The 24,683-nt window shown below is 45.8% G+C and overlaps 1 protein-coding gene across 7 annotated transcripts in view; it reads left to right on the top strand.

The window, feature by feature from the left end:
- The window catches only part of TUBGCP5 (tubulin gamma complex component 5), a 105,911-nt gene that overhangs the window by 14,011 nt on the left and 67,217 nt on the right, over positions 1–24,683 (top strand). For 2 of the 7 annotated variants that reach the window (XM_079790392.1, XM_079790394.1), the window contains exons 2-3: positions 182–417; positions 4,936–5,096. The exons of 3 other annotated variants lie outside the window; for them this stretch is intronic. The gene's annotated coding sequence lies outside the window, so the exon portion shown is untranslated. The remainder of the gene's footprint in view (positions 1–181; positions 418–4,935; positions 5,097–24,683) is intronic. 2 more of the 7 variants (XM_079790393.1, XM_079790395.1) reach the window with 2 other exon arrangements.

The following is a 24,683-nucleotide window of genomic DNA, read 5'->3' as shown; positions in this document are numbered from 1 at the left end:
TTTGGGGACCGGTGGTGCAGTATCTCAGTCTCCTGGCCTCCTGAGCTGGGCTCCCCTCCCCACTCAAGATATTTGGGTTGCCCTGTTGTGGTTGTGTCTTGAATGTTATTGTCTGTTTGTGGATGGAGTCTCCTCTCAGGGTGTCTGATTATGTGTCTCATTTCCTACCATGTCGTGCCAGCCGTTGAGGAGATGCTGTCTGAACAGCACAAAATACAACAAGACAAGACACAACACAGAAGGAAGAGAACAAGAATATATACAAGACCCTATAGCCCCATGACCACCAGAGAAAAGAGAACTAAGAAAGAGAAAAGAGAGCAAGAATGATGGAACAAAAAGAAAAAATATGTGGAGGAACACAACAAAAGAAAAACAAATAAAGCAAAAAGCACAAACAAAAAACACCCAGAAAAGGTGGGTGGGGGCAGAATCTGTAGATATAGAGCTTAAATAAAAAATATATTAAAGAATTAGAGGAATAGGGGAAGGACCATGGTTTAGAATAAAGGGGGGGAGGGGGGCGGGGCAGGAATGAGAAGACAAGGAAAAAATTTAGATAGGAGAATAGAGCAGATAGACCTAAATTTAGGATATGAAACAAATTAAGAAATTAGAAGAAGAAAAGAAAGAGAAAAAATTTAAAAATTGAGTAGTTAAATGAAAAGAGAAAGGAAGAGGAAATTAGATAGATGAACACAACAGTAGAGACTAGAATAATAGCAAATCAATATAGCAGATAGGTAAAGAATATTTTAAAAAGTGTTAAAAATAATAAGAAAAATGGGAGTAAAACAAGAGAAGAAGAAAGGGGTGCAAAAAATAAGATAGATAAAGTAAATAAAAAATACAGTGAAGTCTCATTCACTTCAGCCGAGTTTAGTGCCCGGGGAGCTGGCTGAGGACCCCTCTCTTCTGTTCCGTGTGCAGGTTCTGGGCTTCCTGTGAGGACTTAGGTGCTAACCACTGTCAGGCCCTGTCTTTTGCCTGTTGGCTCCCTGCTTGAAGCTCCAAGCAATCCACCAGTCCACTGCTTGTGTCTGTCTCCACAGGCCTTGGCTGCAAGCAGGCAGGGCCAGTCTGCTCTTTCTGTCTGTCCACCAGCTGTCAGTCTTCATCTCTCGAGAGTCTGTTTCTGGCAGGGCTTTAGGTGGGGGAAGTGCTGTTTCGCTTTCAGGGAATATGATGGGTGTGTTTCCTATGTCAGAACTACTCCTCCCAAAACGTTTCTCTGCCCTCGACTGGACAGATCTTGTACGGAGACCAATGAGGTCAGCTGCAACCCTGGAGTTTTTATCAGTCTGGTTCTCAGAATACTGGAGTGGACAGCTCCTCTTCCAATCCAATCACTGGGGGCTCCTTGAGACTGCTCAGACCTGTAAGCTTGGCCTCTGCCTTTGTTTCCTCAGTAAAGCTCAAAGTGCAGGTGTGGCAGGCTGTGTCACGGGGAGCAGGGTTTTCCCCTTCACCTGCTCTCTGGGTGTTGGGAGCAGGTAGCTCCTCCCAGGGAAAATGGCCCTTTGGGTTTGGAAGCCTATGAACGACCCATTGCAGGACTCCTGGCTACTGCTTTTCCAGGTCACCCTGCCCTGCTTCCCTCCCCGCCTCTCCTCAGTCACCTCATGTCCACACCTCCTTCCTGCGCCAATGCCTGGGTGTGCAGCTGCAAATGGAGACTCCTGTGCTCTGGCTTAGAGAAAAAGGGCAATCGAAACTGCTGCTCTCCCCCCACCGGCTCTGGTCTGCGGGGTCTAGACTGCCGCCAGCAGTCCTGCTCCCTCTCGTAGCTGCTTGGATGATATGGGCGCAGCCAGTCACCCCGCCTCAGGTTGGGAAGCCCCGCCAGTCAGGTCAGCGGCACTGCCACCACAGGTGGTGTGTGGGCCCTCCTGTGCCCGGAACAGTTCTCCCCGTAGCTCAGCACCCTCCTCTCTGGGCTCCCCACCGCTAGATCTCGCCCTTTCTACAGATCTCCAAGTGCCTTCTTTCTTCCTTGTTATAAGTCACTCTTCAGCTGGACCACACTTGGAAATTCCAGGTGTATGTTCTCCAATTTAGTGGTATTTCCAGCCTGGCGCTGTGACGAGGTGCCTGACAGGTCTGCCTCTTCAGCCACCATTTTCTCCTGCCATTATTTCTTCAAACAGGTTCTCGATTCCTTTCTTAGATTCTGCTCCTTCTGGTATACCGTAATGCGAATGTTGTGACATTTCATGTTGTTCCAAAGCTTAGGCTCTCCTGCTTTTCAATTTTTCTCTCCGTGCACTGCTCTGAATGGCTGTTTTTTTCTACCTTGTCTTGTAATCCACTGATCTGGTCCTCAGCCTCTTCTAGTCCACTGTTGAATCCTTCCAGGTGTTCTTTATTTCAGCTGTGTCATTCCTCACTTCCAACCTATTCTCATTCGTTGTTTCAACCTTTTTTCATGTTGATGTAGCTCTCATTAAGACCTGTATAATACTCATTAAGTTGCTTGTAGTTCTCACTGAATTGTTTGAGCACCCTTGTTACCATTACTCTGAATTCTTTATCTGACAAATGGTTGACTTCCATTTCATTTAGTTCATCTTCTGGTGATTCCTCCTTTACTTTCATTTGGGGGTTGTTTTTTACCTCCTTATTTTTGCTGTCCCTTTGATTTTGTTTCTGTATATTAGATGAGACTGCTATGTCTCCCAGATTTTGTGGGGTGGTTTTATGTAGCAGGTGCTTTGTGGAGCCCAGTGGCGCAGTCTTAGTTCTCCTGAGCTGGGTGCTCTAGAAAGCCCCCCTACTTGAGTTATTTGGGTTCTCCTGTTGTAGTGGGGTCTTGAATGTTGTAGGCCTGTCATGGATGGAGTCTCCTCTCAGGCTGGCTGACTATGTGGCTCACCCACAACCACATTGTGAGAGCTGTTGTGAAAGTGCTGCCCAAACAGAACAAAATACAACACGACAAAACATAAATCAGAAGAAACAAAACAGCTCAGACCAGTTTGGCTCAGTGGATAGAGCATCAGCCTGCGGACTGAAGGGTCCTAGGTTCGATTCCGGTCAAAGGCACGTACCGTGGTTGCGGGCACATCCCCATTGAGTGGGTGTGCAGGAGGCAACTGATCAATGTTTCTCTCATTGATGTTTCTAGCTCTCTATCCCTCTCCCTTCCTCTCAGTAAAGAATCAATAAAATATATTTAAAAAAATAAAATTCACTAACACATATAGATACATGTGGATGGATACACATTTCTTAAAAAAAGAAGAAACAAAACAAAAACATACACAAGACCGCTACAGCACCAACAAAAGCAATCACCAGAGAAGAGAGAATTAGGACAGAGGAAAGAGAGTAAGAATAATAGAAAAAAAGATGGGAGAAGCACGAGGAGAAAACAAAAGCACAAACACAAAACCACAAGAAAAGGAGGGGACAGAATATGTAGGTGCAGACCTGAAATAAAGAAAATAAGAATAAAGAATTAAAGGCTATAGGGGAAGAAAAATGGTTTAAAGTAAAGGAGGGAGAAAAGAAAAAAACAAGAAAAAAATTTGAAAGGGAAAATAGAGTAAAAAGCAGATATCCCCAAAATAAGAAAAAGAAAAAAGATGAGAAAGCAGTAGAAAATGAAAAGAGAGAGGAAAAAATTGAGTAATGAAAAATGGGGGGAAAGGTAGGAAAAGGGAAGTGTAAAGTTAGATATATAAGTGAAACAACAGAATAGAATAATCTATACTAATAAAAGGGTAATATGCTAATTAGACCAGACGTCTTCCGGACGTCCGTCCAGACAAAGCCACAGCAGCTGCGAGCCGGAGGCATGGAAGAGGCACTGCTGCAGGAGAGGAGAGGTCACCGCCACCACCACCCCTTCCACAGAGGCCGCGGGAGAGGGGGCAGTGCGGGCCAGTCCAGCGCCTCGGCCCCTTCCACAGAGGCCGCGGGAGAGGCGGCAGTGCGGGCCAGTCCAGCGCCTCGGCCCCTTCCACAGAGGCCGTGGGAGAGGGGGCAGTGCGGGTCAGTCCAGCGCCTCGGCCCCTTCCACAGAGGCCGTGGGAGAGGGGGCAGTGCGGGCCAGTCCAGCGCCTCGGCCCCTTCCACAGAGGCAGCGGGAGAGGGGGCAGTGCGGGTCAGTCCAGCGCCTCGGCCCCTTCCACAGAGGCAGCGGGAGAGGGGGCAGTGCGGGCCAGTCCAGCACCTCGGCCCCTTCCACAGAGGCAGCGGGAGAGGGGGCAGTGCGGGTCAGTCCAGCGCCTCGGCCCCTTCCACAGAGGCCGCGGGAGAGGGGGCAGTGCGGGCCAGTCCAGCGCCTCGGCCCCTTCCACAGAGGCAGCGGGAGAGGGGGCAGTGCGGGTCAGTCCAGCGCCTCGGCCCCTTCCACAGAGGCAGCGGGAGGGGGCTGCGCGGTCCGGTCCCCGTGCTGCCCCTTCTGCAGAGGCAGCCAGAGACAACGGCGCGGGCCCCGGCCTGACGCCACCCTCCACAGAGGCTGGACAGGGTGCGACCTGCTGTGCCTCAACCTCCCACAGCCCCTCCCCCAGCCGACCTGGCCCCAGATTGCCCCCCACCCACCAGTGGGCAGGGGGCGGGGCCAGCGCTAAGAAGTGAGGGCCATGGCCCGCGGCCAGCAGTGGCAGCAGCAGGGCGATGGGGGCGGTGCCTTCCCATGATCAGCCCCGTCGCCTCCCGCAGAGGGAGGCCACACTGTGGCTTAGGCCTGCTCCCCTCGGGGCTCCCAGACTGTGAGAAGGGGCAGGCCGGGCTGAGGAACCCCCCCAATGCATGAATTTTCATGCACCGGGCCTCTAGTAAATCAATAAAACGATTAGATAAGGTAAATTTTGAATGGGGAAAAAAAGAAAGGAAAGAGAAAAAAAGGGAGAGGAAAAAAGTAAAAGTGAAGTGGCATTTGTTTCAGCCGAGTTTGGACCCCACTCTTCTCCACTCTTCTGTCTGCAGATTCTGGGCTTCCTGTTAGTGCGTAGGTGCTGGCCACTGCCAGACCCTGTCCTTTGGCTTTCAGCACCTGCTGGAGGTTCCCAGCGATCCACTGATCACCGCTGTGTCCGTCTCCACAGGCCGTAGCTGCCAGCAGGAGGCCAGTCTGCCCTCTGAAGCAGGTTTGTTAGCAGCAGGGCACCCAGGGTTGGTCAGCACTTCCCGTGGTTCCTCAGGCCCCGCCTCTGCCTGTCAGCCAGCTGTCAATCTTTTTTTTTTTTTTAATATATTGATTTTTTACAGAGAGGAATGGAGAGGGATAGAGAGTTAGAAACATCGATGAGAGAGAAACATCGACCAGCTGCCTCCTGCACACCTCCTACTGGGGATGTGCCCGCAACCAAGGTACATGCCCTTGACCGGAATCGAACCCGGGACCCTTCAGTCCGCAGGCCGACGCTCTATCCACTGAGCCACACCGGCTAGGGCTAGCTGTCAATTGCTCAGAAGTCTGTTTCTGGAAGGGCTTTAGGCAGGGAGGTGCTGGTTCGCTCTCAGGGAATGTGGTGGGCGTGTGTCCCTGTCCCAGAGCTGCTCCTCCGCGAGTGGCCTCGGCTGGACAGGGGTCCCTGCATGGCGACCAGCGGCGTCGGCTGGGAGCCTGCAGTTTTCATCGGTTCTCCCTGCGGCAGTGCCGGCTGGTTCCCGGGACAGTGTGGCGGCCGGCCTCGCCCCCACGCAGGCACTGATGCTCTGGAGACGGCTCAGCCCTGGCTCGGCTCTGCCTGTTTCCTCCGAGAGCTGAGAGCTCACGGCAGGTGCGGCCGCAGGGCTCCTGCGGGGGGCTGTGTCCCCAGAGCGGGGTTCCCTTTGCCTGCCCTGGGGCTGCTGGCAGCGGCCAGCTCCTCTGGGAAACACGGCCGTTTGGGTTTGCGGGCCTTTGCCCAAACGCTCCCGGCCGCTGCTTTTCCAGGTCTCCGCAGTGCTCCCCACCCAGCCCCTCCTCAGGCACCTCCGTCCATGACTCCCACAGCTCGGGGAGGAGCTGCGAGTGGAAACTCCTGTGCTCCGGTTAGAAAGGAGGCGAAACGGGCTTTCTTCCTGACGGGCTCCAGCAGCCCCGCCGCTGTCAGGGCTGGTGTTGCCGGGGCTGCGGGTCTCGGCCCTCGTGCTCCCGGCCTGCAGCCATCCCGGCTCGGGCCTCTCTCCCGAGGGAACAGCCCTCCCGCAGCCCAGCCTCCCCTCGGCCCTGGGAGCTGGCTCTTCTCCTCGCAGCCTCGCCTTCCTACTGGCTCCAGGTGCTCGGTGTGTCCTGGGCGGGACCTCCGGGGGTAATCCCAGGTGACTTCTCCCTCTCAGTTCCATTTCCGGTCTGGCCTGGGATGAGGTGCACGACAGGCCTGCCTATTCGGCCTCAGTTTTCACACCCACGTTGTCTTTATTGGTGTAGCTTTACAGTAAGTTTTGGAATCAGGTAGTCTAAGTCCTTTAACTTTTTCTTTTTCAAAATTGTTTTGTCCATTATGAACCCTTTGAATTTCCAGACACATTTTAGGATCAGCTAAATTTCTGTAAATAGCCTCCTGGTGTTTTGGCAGGCTTTGTGCTGAATCTGTAGATATGGGGGGCGGGGGGAATATTGCTTTGGTTGGCATGAACTCTGTCCTCCCCAAAAATATGTTCAAGTTCTGTCTCCTGCTACCTGTGAATGTGACCTTACCAGGTCCTTCACAATGTGAGCGAGTTAGCATGAAGTCATGCTGGAGCAGGACAGTTGACTGGTGTCCCTATCAGAAAATAAACATTTGAACCCTGCCACGCTGAGTCAGACACTGGAGCGGGAGGAGCGGTGCGGCCGCGGGAGAATCACCAGCGATTGCCAGCATCAGCAGGAGCTGGGAGGGGAGGCATCCTCTCCCTCAGCTTCAGAAGGGCCTGAAACTGCCATCCCTCCCCGAGGACATGTTCATTCCTTGTTAGAGAGAGAGGGGAAGGGAGAGAGAGACATCAATCAGTTGCATCCCACATGCGTCCCAACCACGGCCAGGGATTGAACCTGCAACCCAAGTGTATGCTCTGACCAGGAATCAAATCTGCGACCTTCAGTGTATGGGATGACATGCCAATTTAACTGAGCCACACCAGCCAGGGCTGAGATGCCAACATCTTGATCTTAGACTTCAGACTCCCATATGTGAGAGAGTAAATGTATTTCAAGCCATTAAAATTTATTTTAAGCTTGTGGTATTTTCTTGTGGCAACCCAGGGAAACTAATACACACTCTTGTCAATATTAAGTCTAATCCGTGAATGTGACTGCCTCCTTTTAATGTGATAGATCATCTTTAATTGTTGCTTAGCAATTTTATTTTTCCAGGCATATATCTTGCATTTCTTTTATGTTTATTCCTAAATATTTTATTCTGTTTGGTGCTATTATGAAGGGAATTGTCTTCTTAATTTCATTTGCAGATTCCTTATTGCTAGCATATAAAAATATTGATTTTTATATACTTAGACTTGATAATAGCTTTATTCTTGCAATTTTCTTCTGGATTGCTTAGTATCCTATATAATAAAAGTCTAATATGCAAATAGACCAAATGGCAGAACAACCGAACAACTGGTCACTCTGATGTGCTATGACCACCAGGGGGCGTGTGTGGAAAGTAGTGGGCCTTGGCCATGGCAGGATGGTGGAACAGGTGAGTGGGGGCGCCAGACCAAGGCGGGGTGCCAGTCACTGTCATTGGGGCAAGCCTCTGGTGGTTACTGAAAATTCTTTGCTCCCGCACACCACAGCCCCACCTGGTACTCACACCCGCTGCCGGCATTGGAGATACTGCTAGCACCCACTTCCAGCTCCGGCCCTGCTCACAGCTGGCACCAGAGCTGCCTCTCGCACCCACTGCCGGTGCCCGGTGCCAGTCCCAATCACTTGGCGCCATCAGCAAGTGCAAGTGGTGGCTGCTGGCCCTGATCACCCCTGAGGGCTTCTCCACTTTCCCCTGCTCCTGAGGGGCAATTACGGCAGCAGCCGCCACTTGCACCCACTGCGGGCGCCAGACCCAATTGCTCTGTGCCATCAGTGGGTGCAAGCAGGACAGCACCATCAGCGCATGGGAGCAGCGGTGGGAACAGGGCTGCCAGCAGTCAGAACCGAGGGCTGCGGCGGGAGGGGCTGGGCGGGGGCACAGATGATGAGCCGATACTTGCCCCTGTGCCTACTGCAACCTCACAGCCCACAGTTCCTTTCAAGGTGCACAAATTCATGCACTGGGCGCCTAGTCTATATATATATGGGCTAATATGCTAAGGCTAATATGCTAAGTGTCTGTCCAGGTAATGACATCACATAGCAACACCCAGCTTCCTCTCCCTAGCAACTACCCTCTTTATAGTTTCTTCATCCCAGGAACAAGACTTGCTTTATAGCCAGGTGGAAACATTTACACTTTAACCAATATCTGTGAAGTGTTTTCCCATGCCTCATCTCATTTGATCCTCACAAAAGTCCTGGAGTAGGTAGATAGGAGATACGATGGAATCCTATTTTCTTTCTTTCTTTTTTTATTTCTTTATTGATTAAGGTATTACATATGTGTCCTTATTCCCCCATTAACCCCCTCCTCCCATTCATACCCCCACCCCCCTATTGTCTGTGTTCATTGGTTAGGCTTATATGCATGCATATAAGTCCTTTGGTTGACCTTTCCCCCTTACTCCCACCCTCCCCTACCTTCCCTGAGGTTTGACATTCTGGTTAATGTTTCTCTGTCTCTGGATCTATTTTTGTTCATCAGTTTATGTTGTTCATTATATTCCACAAATGAGTGAGATCATGTGATATTTATCTTGCTCTGCCTAGCTTATTTCACTTAGCATAATGCTCTCCATCTCCATCCATGTTGTTGCAAATGGTAAGAACTACATCTTTTTTACCGCAGCGTAGTATTCCATTGTGTAGATGTACCAGAGTTTATTAATCCATTCATCTGCTGATGGACACTTAGGCTGTTTCCAAATCTTAGCTATGGTGAATTGTGCTGCTATGGACATAGGGGTGCATATATCCTTTCTGATTGGTGTTTCTAGCTTCTTGGGATATATTCCTAGAAATGGGATCACTGGGTCAAATGGGAGTTCCATTTTTAGTTTTTTGAGGAAAGTCCATACTGTTCTCCACAGTGGCTGTACCAGTCTGCATTCCCACCAGCAGTACATGAGAGTTCCTTTTTCTCTGCATCCTCGCCAGCACTTATCATCTGTTGATTTGTTGATAATAGCCATTCTGACAGGTGTGAGATGGTACCTCGTTGTTTTGATTTGCATCTCTCTGATGATTAGTGACTTTGAGCATGTTTTCATATGTCTTTGGCCTTCCTTCTGTCTTCTTTCAAAAAGTGTCTATTTAGATCAGTTGCCCATTTTTTGATTGGGTTGTTTATCTTCTTTTTGTTAAGCTGCATGAGTTCCCTGTAAATGTTGGAGATTAAAATCCTTATCGTTAATACCATTGGCAAATACGTTCTCCCATACAGTGGGCTTTCTTGTTGTTTTATTCATGGTTTCCTTTGCTGTGCAAAAGCTTTTTATTTTGATGTAGTCCCATTTGTTTATTTTCTCTTTAGTTTCCATTGCCCTAGGAACAGTATCTGTGAAGAAATTGTTTCGGCATATGTCAGAGATTTTTCTGCCTGTGGATTCCGCTAGTATTTTTATGGTTTCTCATTGTATGTTTCAGTCCTTGATCCATTTTGAGTTTATTTTTGTGTATGGTGTAAATTGCTGGTCTACTTTCATTTTTTTGCATGTATCTGTCCAATTTTCCCAACATCATTTATTGAAGAGACTGTCTTGACTCCATTGTATGTTCATGCCTCCTTTGTCAAATATTAATTGAGCATAGTGATTTGGGTCGATTTCTGGGTTCTCTATTCTATTTCATTGATCTATATGTCTGTTCTTATGCCAGTACCAGGCAGGTTTGAGAACAGTGACTTTTTAATACAGCTTGAAATCTGGTATTGAGATCCCACCTACTTTGTTCTTCTTTCTCACGATTGCTGTGGCTATTCGGGGTCTTTTTTTATTCCAGATGAATTTTTGGAGAGTTCTTTCTAGGTCTGTAAAATATGCCGTTGGTATTTTAATGGGGAATGCATTGAATCTATAGATTGCTTTGGGTAGTATGGACATTTTAATAATGTTGATTCTCCCAGTCCATGAACATGGTATGTTCTTCCATCTGTTTACATCTTCCTCTATCTCTTTTTTCAGTGTCCTGTAGTTTTCCGCGTATAGGTCTTTTACCTCCTGAGTTAAGTTTATTCCTAGATATCTTAATTTTTTTGGTGCGATGGTAAATGGGATTGCTTTTTTAGTCTCTCTGTAAATTCACTATTGGTGTTTAGAAATGACATAGATTTCTTGGCATTAATTTTGTATCCTGCTACTCTGCCAAATTCATTTATTAAATCTATTGGTTTTTTTTGATGGAGTCTTTTGGGTTTTTATGTACAATATCATGTCATCTGCAAATAAGGACAGCTTTACTTCTTTTTTTCCAATTTGGATGCTTCTTATTTCTTCTTCTTGTCTAATTGCAATGGCTAATACTTCCAGTACTATGTCGAACAAGAGTGGTGAGAGTGCGCATCCCTGTCTTGTTCCTGTTCTTAGGGGAAATGGTTTTAGTTTTTGCCCATTGATTATAATGTTGGCTGTGGGTTTATCATATATAGCTTTTATTATGTTGAGGTATGATCCTTCTATTCCCACCTTGTTGATAGTTTTTTATCAAGAAAGGGTGTTGGGATGCTAAAACCAAGATGGCGGCATAAGGTAAACACCTAATTGTTGCCTACCATAACAATTTTGAAACTACAACTGGAAAACAGAGCGCACACGGTCCAGAACCACTGGAAAGCTGGCAGAGTCGAAAACCTACAACTAGAGAAAAAAAGAGAGGGGGACGCTGAGCCTCAGGAGCTGTGGAGGTGCGGAGATCCGTGAGCGCCGAAAGGGCGGGCGGCTGAATACGCGGCTGGCTTGCTCGCAGCGCGCGGAGAGGGAGGGCAGCAGACGCTGCGTGGCTAGCTTTCTCGTTTGGGAGAAAAACAAAACCCCCCGACTGCACTGAAATCCAGCTGCGGTCGGGGAGAAACTGGGCTGTTTGGCAGCAGGCGAGGCTCGAAAGCTGCCTTCTCTCAGAGGCGCGCAGCCATTAATTCGGGCATGGAGAAACTACCCCTCTTAGGGTGGCGCGGACAGAAACCAAGTTTGTCTGCGCCATTCTGAGACTCCGCCCCATCCAAGCTGAGCACAGCCCTCCCAGTGACTGGATTTCTCGTTCGGGAGAAAAAACAAAACCTCCGGTCTGCACTGAAATCCAGCCCCATCTGGGGAGAAACTGGTCCGTTAGGCAGCGGACGAGGCTCGAAAGCTCCCTTCTCTCAGAGGCGCGCAGCCATTAATACGGGCACGGAGAAACCGCCCCTCTTAGGGCGGAGCAGATGGGAAACCAAAGCTTGTCTGCGCCACCCTGAGACTCCGCCCCATCCAAGCTGAGCACAGAAGCTCTCACAGCGGAGACACTGCGGATCCTCACAGCCAACTGGCTTGGAGATCAACTCCCACCAGTGATACCAACAATCCCAACCACTCTGAACTCTGGGGACACGCGGGGGACCCAGACGCCTACGGGACTCTCGGTCATCGGTCGGAGAGTGAGAGTGACTTTTCTGTTGGTGTGGACGACACCAGATTTCAACCACCATCATAAGGGACACATTCAAGAGGCAGACTCAGTGAGCACCAAAGCCCTACTGTGTCTCCAGCACAGCAATTCTTCTGTTATAGACACAGCAGGCCCTCACAACCAATTGGACCGGAGGTCAATTCCTCCCAGTGTACCAACAGTAATCAGGGCTTTTAACTACAGCAAGACTTTCCACTCAGCCCACAAAGGGGAGTACCAAGAGCGACCACCTAGGGTGATTGGGGAAACTGAGCTACCGGCCCCTATAGGTCACCGACCACACAAAGCCACTCCATCAACACAGGGAGGCAGCCAAAATGTGGAGACATCGAAGTATGTCACAAGTAGGAGAGATAGATGAAAGCAAACTAATGGACGACACAGTGTTCAGAACCATAGTTATAAGGTTACTCAAGAATCTTCTAAAAACCGCTGAGGAACTTGAAGAGACCTTCAAGGACCTAAATGAGAATACCAAAAAAATGGAAAAGGGCCAGTCAGAAATTATGCATACACTGTCTGAAATAAAGAATATACAGAGTAGACCACCGCACCCAAAGAGTCAAACCAAAGATCTGGAATATGAGGAATAAAAAAACACCCAACCAGAGAGGCGGAAAGAAAGAAGAATCCAAAAGTGTGAGGATAGCATAAGGAGCCTCCGGGATGGCTTTAAGCGTACCAATATCCGAATTTTTGGGGTGCCAGAAGAGAAAGAGCAAGATACTGAAAACCTATTTGAAGAAATAATGACAGAAAACTTCCCCCACCTGGTGAAAGAAATAGACTTACAGGTTCAGGAAGTGCACAGAACCCCAAACAAGAGGAATCCAAAGAGGACCACACCAAGACACATCATAATTAAAATGCCAAGGGCAAAAGACAAAGAGAGAATCTTACAAGCAGCAAGAGAAAAACAGTTAGTTACCTACAAGGGAGCACCCATACGACTGTCAGCTGATTTCTCAACAGAAACTATGCAGGCCAGACGGGAATGGCAAGAAATATTCAAAGTGATGAATAGCAAGAACCTACAACCAAGACTACTCTCCCAGCAAAGTTATCATTCAGAATTGAAGGCCAGATAAAGAGCTTCACAGATAAGAAAAAGCTAAAGGAGTTCATCACCACCAAACCAGTATTATATGAAATACTGAAAGGTATTCTTTAAAAAGAGGAAAAGGAAGAAAAAAGTAAAGATAAAAATTATGAACAACAAATACATATCTATCAACAAGTGATTCTAAAAATCAAGTGAATTAAAAATCTGAGGAACAGAATAAACTGGTGAACATAATAGAATCCGAGGAATAGGATGGGAGTGGATTGATAATTATCAGGGGAAAAGGGGTGTCTGTGTGGGGGCTATGGGAAGAGACTGGACAAAAATCATACACCTATGGATAAGGACAACAGGGGGGAGGAAACCGGGTGATGGGGAGATATGGGGGGGGGAGAAGAAACAATTGTAATAATCTGAACAATAAAGATTTATTTTTTTAAAAAAAAGAAAGGGTGTTGGATTTTGTCAAATGCTTTTTCTGCATCAATTGATATGACTATGTGGTTTTTATCTCATTTTGTTTATGTGATGTATCATGTTTATTGATTTGCGGATATTGTACCATCCTTGCATTCCCAGGATAAATCCTACTTGGTCAAGGTGTATGATCTTTCTGATGTAATGCTGGATCCGATTTGCTAGGATTTTGTTGAGGATTTTGGCATGTATGTTCATGAGGGATATTGCCCTGTAATTCTCTTTCATTGTGTTGGCTTTATCTGGTTTTGGTATTAGGGTGATGCTGTCTTCATAGAAGGAGCTTGGAAGTGTTCCTTCCTCTTGAATTTTTTGGAATAGTCTGAGGAGGATAGGTTTTAGTTCTTCCTTGAATGTTTGGTAAAACTCTCTGTGAAGCAGTCTGGCCCCGGGCTTTTGTTTGCTGGAAGCTTTTTGATGACTACTTCAATAGTCATTGGCCTATTGTGATGTTTAGATTCTTCCTGATTGAGTTTTGGAAGGTTATTTTTTTCTAGGTATATGTCCATTTCCTCCAGGTTGTCCAGTTTGATGGAATAGACTTTTTCATAGTATTTTTTAACAATACTTTGTATTTTAGCAGGGTCTGTTGTTATTTCACCTCTTTCATTTCTGATTTTGTTATTTGGGTCCTCTCTCTTTGCTTCTTGGTGAGCCTGGCTAGAGGTTCATCAATCTTGTTTATCCTTTCAAAGAACCAGCTCTTGGTTTTGTTGATCTTTTGTATTGCTTTTTTGGTCTCAATGTCGTTTATCTCGGCTCTGATCTTTATTATTTCCTTCCTTCTGCTTACACTGGGCTTTTCTTGTTGCTCTCTTTCTAACTCTGAGCTGTAGGGTTAGGTAAGTTATTACCATTGTTTCTTGTTTCTTGCAGTAGGCTTGTAGAGCTATGAACTTCCCTCTCAATACTGCTTTCGCTGTGACCCATAGATTTTGGATTGTTGTGTTTTCATTGTCATTTGTTGCCATGATGTTTTTATTTCTTCCTTGATCTCTCTGGTAACCCAGTCATTGTTCAATAGCATGCTGTTTAGTCTCCATGTATTTGATTTTTTTTGGATTGTTTTTATTGTATTTCATTTCCTGTTTTATGCCACTGTGATCTGAGAAGATGCTTGATATGATTTCTGTCTTCTTGAATTTGAAGAGACTTTGCCTATGACCCAACATATAGTCTATCTTTGAAAATGACCCATGTGCACTTGAGAAGAATGTACATTCTGTGGCTTTGGAGGGAAATGTTCTAAAGATGTCAATTAATTCCATCTGATCTAGTGAGTCATTTAGGATTGATGTTTCTTTGCTGATTTTTTGTTTAGAGGATTTGTCCAATGGTGATAGTGGGGTATTAAAGTCTCCTACTATGATTGTATTGCTGTCAATCTCTCCCTTGATATCCTCCAGGAGTTTTTTTTATGTATTTGGGTGCTCCTGTATTGGATGCGTATAAGTTTACCAGAGTTATTTCTTCTTGTTGGATTGCTCCCTCTAGTATTATGAAGCGGCCTTCCTTATCTCTTTTTATGTCCTTCACTTTGAGATCTAATTTGTCAGATATAAGTATTGCTACCCCAGCTTTTTTTTCATTTCCATTCGCCTGGAAAACCTTTTTCCATCCCTTCACCCTCAGTCTGTGAGCGTCTTTTTTTCTGAGGTGGGTTTCAGATATATGGGTCGTGTTTTCTTATCCAATCCGTTACCCTATGTCTTTTGATTGGGGCATTTAATCCATTTACATTTAAAGTTATTATTGAGCCCTAACTGGTTTGGCTCAGTGGTTAGAGCGTCGGCCTGGGGACTGAAGGGTCCCAGGTTCAATTCCGGTCAAGGGCATATACCTTGGTTGCAGGTACATCCCCAGTGGGGGGTGTGCAGCAGGCAGCTGATCGATGTTTTTCTCTCATTGATGTTTCTAGCTCTCTATCCCTCTACCTTCCTTTTTGTAAAAAATCAATAAAATGTATTAAGAAAACAAATAAATAAAAATGACGTTATTATTGATAGGTACTTATTTGTCACCATTTTTATTCTTTACCCCTGTGTTCTTTCTTCACTTTCTATTTCTTTTTTTTACAACAGACCCTTTAGCATTTCTTGCATTGCTGGTTTGGTTGTGATAAGCTCCCTTAGTCCTTTTTTGTCTGTGAAGCTCCTGATTTCACCTTTAATTTTGATTGTTAGCCTTGGTGGGTACAGTATTCTTGGATTCAGACCCTTCCTTTGCATAACTTTGTATATATCATTCCATTCCTTTCTGGACTGATGAGTTTCTGTTGAGAAATCAGTCACTAGTCTGATGGGGGATCCTTTGTAGGTAACTTTCTGTCTCTCTCTGGCCGCTTTTAAGCTTCTTACTTTGTTTTTGGTGTTTGCCAATTTACTTATAATGTGCCTTGGCGTCTGTCTTTTAGGGTTCCTTTTGCTTGGGACTCTGTGAACTTCTTGGATTTGTGTGGGTTTTTTCTTCCCTGTATCAGGGAAGTTTTCTGTCACTATTTCTTCAAATAGGTTTTCTATTCCTTGCTCAGTTTCCTCTCCTTCTGTCGCCCCTATAATGCAGATGTTGTTTTGTTCCGTGTTGTCCCAAAGTTCCCATAGGCTCTCCTCATGCTTTCTAATTTTTGTTTCTAGAAGCTGCTCTACTTGGGTGTTTTTTTCCATCTTGTCTTCTAGCTCACTTATAAGGTCCTCTGCTTCTTCTAGTCTACTCTTGATGCTTTCTATTGAGTTTTTTACAGCAGCAATGTCATTTTTCATTTCTTCTTGGTTCTTCTTCATTTCCTCTTGGTTCTTACTCATATTGTCGAATTTGTCTTCCATCCTTTTCAGCCACCTTATGACCATTTCTCTGAATTCTTTCTCTGACAGGTTGCTTGCCTCCATTTCATTCACTTTCTTTTCTGGTGATGCCTGCTTTTCTTTCATATGCGGGCTGTTTCTTTGTCTCCCCATGGTCTCTCTTGTCTGGATATCTGGTTATATAGTTCTCTCTCTCTGCGTTGATTTAAAAATACAACACAACCAGGTACAACACACAAGGCACTGAACAGAAATGTATTCATGATATTAATAACCCCAAATAAAATGACTACCAGCGAAAGATAAATTAGGGGATAGGAGAGAAAGAAGAGGAAAGAAAAACCAAAACAAAAAAGAAAGGAGTGCCAAAATGAAGTTGGGAAAAGGGGAAAAAAAGTAAGAGAGAAAAGAAAGAGAATAAGAAAGAAAAGGGGAACAAGCTATATATATATGGGAGAAAACTCCAATAGAACAGCCACTAATCCCAGCAAAAGACAGCAAAAAGTACCTGGAGATGAATACAAACTACAAACAACTAATATCAATCGCGTTGAGGGAAAACAAGAAGCAAAAAAACAAACAAAAACAAAGCAAACAAACAAACAAAAATAAAGAATAAGCAAAACAATCTCACAAATAAGCATAAATAATTGATATAATCAACATTCAGGCAAACAACAACAAAAGGACAGAGAGAAAAACCATTTTTTGTATAGAGAAGACAGAGAAGAGAGGTGTGTATGGACTTGGAGCAGGGGATTGGAAATTAGATATATAAGTAGGATGAAATTTTAACAGGGGGTATAAAGAAAGAATAGGGAATATCTAAAGCAGGAAAAGGGTAAGAGAAACAGGACAACAAAAGGGGAAAAGTTAGGAAGAGAGTGATGGCATAAAGGTAGAGTTGAGATAGAGTAGAATGATGCTAAAGGAAATATGAAAATAGAATGTAGGACACTAATCTCAAAGTAAAATAAAGAGAAAATAAAATGATACTTTTTAAAAAACGTAAAATAGTAGTAGTAATAATACTTATTGGAAATAAAAATGTAATAATTAAAAAGGTAAAATCAAGTGAGGAAAAAAGAAAAAAATTAGTTTCTTAAGTAAAAGCTGAAAAAAAGCCCTGACGGGTTTGGCTCAGTGGATAGAGCGTCAACCTACGGACTCAAGGGTCCGAGGTTCGATTCCAGTCAAGGGCATGTACCTTGGTTGCGGGCACATCCCCAGTAGGGGGTGTGCAGGAGGCAGCTGATCGATGTTTCTCTCTCATCGATGTTTCTAACTCTCTATCCCTCTCCCTTCCTCTGTAAAAAAATCAATAAAATATATTAAAAGCTGAAAAAAAATAAAAATAAAATGTGCAGTAGTGAAGGTCATTCACTTCCTCCACTCTTCTATTTGGCACGCCTGTTTCCCAGTCAGGACAGTATTGCAGTTCCCTGCGTTTCACCACTCCTCAGTGTTGTAAGCCAGTCCTGATTTTTAAGCAGGCAGTGTGTCTTACTTTCTTGTATTCCTTCATTTGTCATTACACAAGAGTCAATTTGTGATTCAACCCCTGGTTGGCAGTGTTTCTGGATTGACCTTGGGGTCTATAGATCCTCTCTAGCCTGTGCTTAGATCCTGCTTTCCCTGTGGCACTCAATACCGGTCTGTGGGTTTGGGCCACCCCAGAGTTGGTTCTTCGACAGTCACTCCCCGCTCTGATCCCCAGGTTCCAGAAAAACAACTTACCCCTGCAGTCTCCTAGGGTGTCCAACTGGGCAATCTCATGCATTGGGCCTAGCATTCAGAAGCAAGGATTCAAAGAGGAAAAAGCACAAGTGTGCGAACTCCGGAGCCACGCGCAAGTCTGCACAGTCCCCTTTTCCCCACTGTGTCCAAGCAGCCGGCACATTTCCAAAACCTTCAGGCTGTCCTTCTGCATCAGATCAAAATGGGTTGCTTTTTAGAGATCCCCTCTGTTAGCAGCTCTAAGAACCCCCTTCCACATTCCCGGATCATGCCAGCCCCGTCAGCCTCGGATTTTTCTAGGTGCAGACTCCCCCCCCCCCCCCCCCCCCGGTCCTCCAGCTCCCACAGTGCGCGCTTTTCTCTGTCCTGCCAGGACCAGAGACCTCACCTTATCCGAGGCAAAATCTGACCTTTCCAAGGTGGAGTGTAGAGCTCCTCTGAATCTGCATGTTTGCACCAATTGGGGACTGGTGTTCTGGGGTTCACAGCTGTTCGGTGAGTGCCTCAGTTGTAGATTTTCAGGCTTCCGATAACATCCACTTTCCCCTTCAAGATGGCGCGGTCTCTGCGTCTGAGCCGGTGGCTCCGGGAGGGAACCCAGCAGCAGTGGGGGCTGCCTGGTCAGGGGAGCCCCGTCCAGCAGTCCCCCACATTCTCCTGGAGTATAGCTGTCCCTTAACTCACCAACAGACACTCCCCATGAGACCCTCAGCTTTTCTTTCTATCTGCTCCAGGACAAGGCTCGGGACACATCTGTCTCTTCCGCCGCCATTTTTTCTCTGAGAATCCTATTTTCTTTTCATTAGCTGGAAAACAGATATTTAGAAAGCTTAGAAACTTAACTCAGCTGAAAAGAATAAGAAATGGTGGACCTAGAAAATGACTTCAGGTTTTTTTGTCACTGTGCAGAATATAGTCAAACACTGCTACAGTTAAATATTGTACTCTTTGTTCTCTCTGTGTGATCTACAATAATAATCTGCTTCATGTTGATATTTACTGCTGTGTTGCTGACAATTACCTGAAAGAGAAGTTGGGGTGCTTCACTGGGCTGGGAAAAGTTTAGCTACATCAGAAAGCAGTTCTAATTAAGCAAGTTCATTCTATACGTATAAAAGACTAAGTTCATTCGCAAATGTGTGATACATATAAAACTCTCGCTGGCAACAATCGCACGCGTGTGTGTTGATCTGTCATTGTCGATCATGAATTTGGTTGATACTTCTATTATAGAGACAGGGTGAATAGTGATATTAAAATATGTCTTCTAATTAATTTCCTTTCAGTGTGCATGAATTCGTGCACCAGGCCACTAATCCTATCTAATAAAAGAGTAATATGCAAATTAACTATCACTCCGCTACACCCACAAGCCATGCCCACCAGCCAATCAGAGCAACTATGCAAATTAACCCCAACCAAGATGGCTGCGGCCACAGAGAGCAAGAGGAAGGCTTGGGTTTCCCTGGCAATGGAAGAAGCCAAGCTTTCTGCACACCCTGGCGGGCCCAGGCCTCCACTCAAGGCTACAAAGTTTCAATTATAGAAGGTAAATAAATCCCAACAGAAATGGCGGCAGCCACGGAGCTGGAAGAGCAGGAGGCTAGGGTTGCCCCCGGCAATGGAGGAAGCCAAGCTTCTGCAGCCCTGGCCAGCCTAGGCCTCCACTCCAGGCTACAAAGTTTCAATTACAGAAGATAAATAAATCCCAACAGAAATGGATGCCGCCACGGAGCGAGCAGGAGGCTTGGCTCCGCTCCAGGCTACAAAGTTTCAATTGTAGAAGATAAATAAATTCCAGATACTAGGGCCTCTGCTTTGGTTGCCGGGGGGCGTGGCTGGCCTGCAAACCACCACAGGCCCCTCGCCTAGGCCGCCCTATGCCCCAAGGGAACCCCCACCCTGATCCGACACACCCTTCAGGGCAAACCAGCTGGCCCCCACCCATGCACAAGGCCTCTATCCTATCTAATAAAAGAGTAATATGCAGATTGACCATCACTCCAACACACAGGATGGCTGCCCCCATGTGGTCAAAGATCCTGCCCCCATGTGGACACAAGATGGCCACCACAAGATGGCCATCAGGGGAGGGCAGTTAGGGGTGACCAGGCCAGCAGAGGAGGGAAGTTGGAGGCAAACAGGCTGGCAGGGGAGCAGTTAGACATCAATCAGTCTGGCATAGGAGTGGTTAGGGGGTGATCAGGCTGGAAGACAGAAGCGGTTAGGGCCAATCAGGAAGGCAGGCAGGCGAGCAGTTGGGAGCCAGCAGTACTGGGTTGTGAGTGGGGACCCAGATTGGAGAGGATGCAGGCTGGACTGAGGGACACCCCACCCCTCCCACCCCCCCGTGCACGAATTTTGTGCACCGGGCCTCTAGTTTTCTATGATCATGTCATCGCTGATTAAAGTCACTCCTTCCTTTCTGGTGTAGTTTTTGTTTTTCAGCTTACTGTACTTGCTGGAAACTTTGAAAAAATGCTGAACAAAAGCCAGAGTGCACATCTGTGCCTTGTTACCAGCCTTAGAGGGAAAGCTTCAGTTCTGGCCGTTAATTATGATGTTAGTTGTAGGTTTCCACTGAATCCCCTTCAGCGCGTTGTGCATGCTCCCTTTTATTCCCAGTGTGTTGAGAGTGTTGGGTTTTTGTCAGATATCTTTCTGCATCTTTGAGATGATAATGTTTTTTTGCCTTGTATTCTATTAATGTGATGTCTTGTTCAGCTGGAGCTGCCATAACAAAATACCACAGACTTAAAAACAGAAATTTCTTTTCTCAAGTTGAGGAGGCTAGAAGGTCTAAGGCAGGCATCCTCAAACTATGGCCCGCGGGCCACATGCGGATGTTTTTGCCGTTTTGTTTTTTTACTTCAAAATAAGATATGTGCAGTGTGCATAGGAATTTGTTCATAGTTTTTTTTAAACTATAGTCCGGCCCTCCCACGGTCTGAGGGACAGTGAACTGGCCCCCTGTTTAAAAAGTTTGAGGACCCCTGGTAAGGTCAGGGTGCCGGCCAGTTTGGTTGCTGGTGAGGACCCCACCTGACTGGTAAAAGGCCACCTTCTCTCCAAGTCCTCACATGGCCGAGAGAGCTCTTTGGTATCTCCTTTTGTTGTTGCTGTTAATTCTCACCTGAGGATATTTTTCCCGTCGAGTTTTAGAAAGAATGGAAGGGAGGGAAGGAGAAGAGAGAGAGAGAGAAAAAAAACATCGAAGTTTCTTGATTGATTGCCTCCTGCACGTACCCTGATAGGGTCCGAGGATCAAACCTGCAACCCAGGCATGTGCCCTTGAACAGGAATCATACCTGTGACCCTTTGGTGCATGGGCTTACTACTGAGCCACACTGGCCAGGGCTCTGGTATCTCTTTTTATCCCATCGGACCAGGGCTCCAACCTCATGACCTAATTATTACTTCCCAAAGACCCCATCTCCAAATACCATCAAATTGGGGGTTCAAGTTTAAACATGTGAATTTGACATTCAGTCTGTGACATATGGTATATTACTTCAAATGATTTTGGATATTCATCTGCTTTATTTGTGTGTGGACTGAGAAGTCATGCATACTTAAGGCCATTCTCAGGTCTGTCCTGGCTTTGTTGGTTCTCATCTCCTCTGAGCATGGGCTCCACTCCCTTGGCCAACAATGTGTGAGTGGCGTGGGTCCACTCGGCCTGCTGTGCATATCACAGCCTCTAGTCAATCCCAGACATGTGGAGAGCTTAGCAATCCCCCTTTGGCTGTCTGGCCCCCAGGAGCTGCTTGGGGAACACTCAGCTGTCCTAGCGGCCACTACTTGCTCCACACGGCCGGCAGTCACTGGCTCCCCTGCTCACTTGCCACTGCAGTTGCCTCTTTAATGGACAGCTCTCAGGTTCAAGTAAACCTCCTTGGAGAACAGCAACAAGGCTGCTTGTTTTCACTCCCTGTCCAGTCCTGGTTGAACTGCCACTCTGATGGAGCTGGAGGGAGGCGGGGAGATGGCCCCAGGCAAATGTGCCACAAACTCACACTATTTGTTATCAGACTCAGTGGCCCAATCAAACGTGATCAGGAGTTTGCATCCAAGAAAGAGAGGGTTTATTAGTTCAGGAAATGGTGCCAAGCCCAGAGTCATAAGTAAGCAATGCTCAAAGACCTGGCTCCTTGATGGCTTCCAGGGAATGGGTTATATGGGGGACCATCATTAATCATGTTATGGTGGCTAACAGAGTTGGGATCATGCACTCTGCTGATTGGTTGGGACCAGAGGAGGAAGTAGTTGGTTCTTATATCATGTCCTGATACAACCATAGCATTGTTATGTCTGGTTTCTTGAGGATGTGGCCCGTGGGGTTATTCAGGGTTTCATGGGTCTGGGACTGAAATACAACTGAAGTTATGGTGTTGTCTTTATCTTGATGGAAACTGTTTCTGAGGTCCACAGACCTGAGGCTTGTTCTTAAAACAGTTTTTTTTACATATATATATATATATATATATATATATATATATATATATATATATATTATTGATTCTTTACAGAGAGGAAGGGACAGGGATAGAGAGTTAGAAACATTGATGAGAGAGAAACGTCGATCAGCTGCCTCCTGCACACCCCCTACTGGGGATGTGCCCGAAACCAAGGTACATGCCCTTGATCAGAATCGAACCTCGCACCCTTCAGTCCGCAGGCTGACGCTCTGTCCACTGAGCCAGACCGGTTAGGGCATCTTAAGACAGTTTGATGTTGACCAGACTCTGATGTCCTAAGAGAGAGTGGACGGGACAGAAAAGCGAATGGGTCATGTTTAAGAAATGGAGTTTCTGAGTGGTCACAAGGTCATTTTTATGGATTAACACTTCCTGTGCTTGAAGCAGAGCACTGAAATGGTTGTCTTGGCAATTTTGTGCAGCTCTATAATTAGTTTTTGGGGACAGGGTTTTAAGACCACCTCCCTCCATTATGCCATACTCCACACATCTTTCCTCTTTCACTGGTAAGTTTCACCTCTTTCAAGTGCACAAAACCCTCCACACACACACCCCAAATCCAATCTGACAGTAATTGTTAATAAATAATAGATTCATATAGTGAGAGTTATTTTCTTCAAGTGCAGTTGACCCCTTGAACAATGGGGGTTTAACCTGCATGGATCCAGTTATATGCAGTGACCCAGTTCAGTTGAGCCACGCTGTTCAAACCCAAGTCATTCAAGGGTCAGCTGGCAGTTGAGAATCTGCGTATGTACATTTTTCATTGTGTGCATGGTCAGCATCTCCAATCCCTGCATTGTTCAAGGGTCAAATGTATTTCCATTTTAGATTACTTTTCTCTGGGGAATAAAAATTCTTTGTGAAGGAATCTCACACATTTTTAAGCAGATGAGAAATTACCAATAAAAAGGAAGCCCTTGCAACCTTATTAGTGAGCTTTATGTTTCCAGGAAAGTTTACCAAGTTTGTATTCTATCTCTAGCATCATACTAAGTGGTGGAAATACAGAGTAAAAAAGACATGGTACCACCAAATAGTTATCTTAATTATTATGATTACTAGAGGCCTGGTGCATGAAATTTGTGCACGGGTAGGGAGCCTAGGCCTGGCCAGTGAGCAGGGCTGATCTGTGGGGCGATCAGAGGGGCCCCCTGCTGGCACCCGCCTTGGCTGGCCTGGGGCCTGTGGGCTGGGACAGCTCCTGCATTGAGCATCTGCCCCCTGTTAGTCAGTGCACATCATAGTGACCGGTCGTTCTGCTGTTTGGTCGATTTGCATATTAGGCTTTTATTATATAGGGTGATTAACACAATGGAGATGGACAGAAGGTGCTCTCTACTACAGAATAGGGAGAGTTGATCCCTATTCTGTAGGTATTAGGGTTATAATTAGACCTTTCCATACCTAATAATTAGACCTTCCCATTCCTTCCTTGAATTTAACCCACCTCTCCTTTCCATGCATAGTTTTGATTTTTAGCAAATTTGGAGTGTTTTTATTTTGATAACTTTTTAAATATAATTTAAGGTGTTTTTGTTTTATTTTGTTTTTAATATATTTTATTGATTTTTTACAGAGAGGAAGAGAGAGGGATAGAGAGTTAGAAACATCGATCAGCTGCCTCTTGCACACCCCCTACTGGGGATGTGCCCACAACCAAGGTACATGCCCTTGACCGGAATCGAACCTGGGACCCTTGAGTCCGCAGGCTGATGCTCTATCCACTGAGCCAAACCGGTTTCAGCTAATTTAAGTTTTAAAGAAATATAAAGAAAAGTTAAAGAATAGTAAAAGGAACTCCTATGCTCCTTTGCTCAGGTTCAGCAATTGTGTCTAATCTGGAATAGATACCTTTCTTTTTCTTGACCTGCACAGGCCAATTATTTGGTAACTTGTCTCTCAATTTAGGTGTGTCTGATGATTCCTCATTATGATTTAGGTAATGCATTTTTGACAGGTTCCTTATGTATGCACATTTGAAGTATAAAATGTAGAGTGGTACATATATGATGGACTAGTCCATGGCCACTGAAAGCATGAACTCTTACCATTCACAACCACCTGGGTGGACCTAAAGGGTGTTGTGCTGAGTGAAATAAGTCAGGCAGAGAAAGACAAATGCCATCTTATTTCACTTGTACATGGAGTCTAAAGGACAAAACAAACAAACAAAACAGAAACAAGCTCATAGATACAGAGAAGAGACTGGTGGTTGCCAGAGGAGATGGGGTTTAAAGGACCAGGTGAAAAAGGTGAAGGGATTAAGAAGTGCAAATTGGCAGTTACAGAATAGTCAGGGATATAAAGTATGGCACAGGGAATGTAGTCAATAATATTGTAATAAGTATGTATGGTGCCAGGTGGGTAATTGAAATATTGGAGGGAATCACTTTATACCTGAAACTAATACAAAATAATATCGAATGTAAACTGTAATTGAAAAATAAAAT

Source organism: Cnephaeus nilssonii (assembly GCF_951640355.1).
Source record: "Cnephaeus nilssonii genome assembly, chromosome: 14".
NCBI classification, from domain to species: Eukaryota; Metazoa; Chordata; class Mammalia; order Chiroptera; family Vespertilionidae; genus Cnephaeus; species Cnephaeus nilssonii.
Note: the sequence above shows the minus strand (reverse complement) of the source record. Positions and strands in the feature narration are given on the sequence as shown.